Source organism: Mesitornis unicolor, unplaced genomic scaffold (genome assembly GCF_000695765.1).
Source record: "Mesitornis unicolor isolate BGI_N332 unplaced genomic scaffold, ASM69576v1 scaffold32252, whole genome shotgun sequence".
Taxonomy (NCBI): Eukaryota; Metazoa; Chordata; class Aves; order Mesitornithiformes; family Mesitornithidae; genus Mesitornis; species Mesitornis unicolor.
Genome location: NW_010171743.1, coordinates 981 through 1,315, shown reverse-complemented (window position 1 = coordinate 1,315; position 335 = coordinate 981).

The window sequence follows — 335 nt, the reverse complement described above, 5'->3', positions numbered from 1 at the left end:
GGGCCAGCCGATGATGCTGGGGGCTGCCCTGGGCACCCAAAGGACTCATTGCCATGGGTGGGAACCCATCCGAGGGGCTGCAAGGTGGGGGTCCCATCCGCACCCCAGCAGGGAAGAGCCCCAAACAGGGGCTTTTTTCCATCTCCATCGCTTGGTGCTGCTCCACCCACATGGGGTGGGTTCCCAGTATCACCCCAGCATGGCCATGAGCAGTCAAAATCCCACATCCCTGCACGCTGGAGGGGCCCAGATCCCCTGCCCGCCCCAGGACGGGTGAGGGATGATGGACTTTGACCATGGGAAGCAGCTGAGAGCAGGCACCCAAGGGTGCTGAG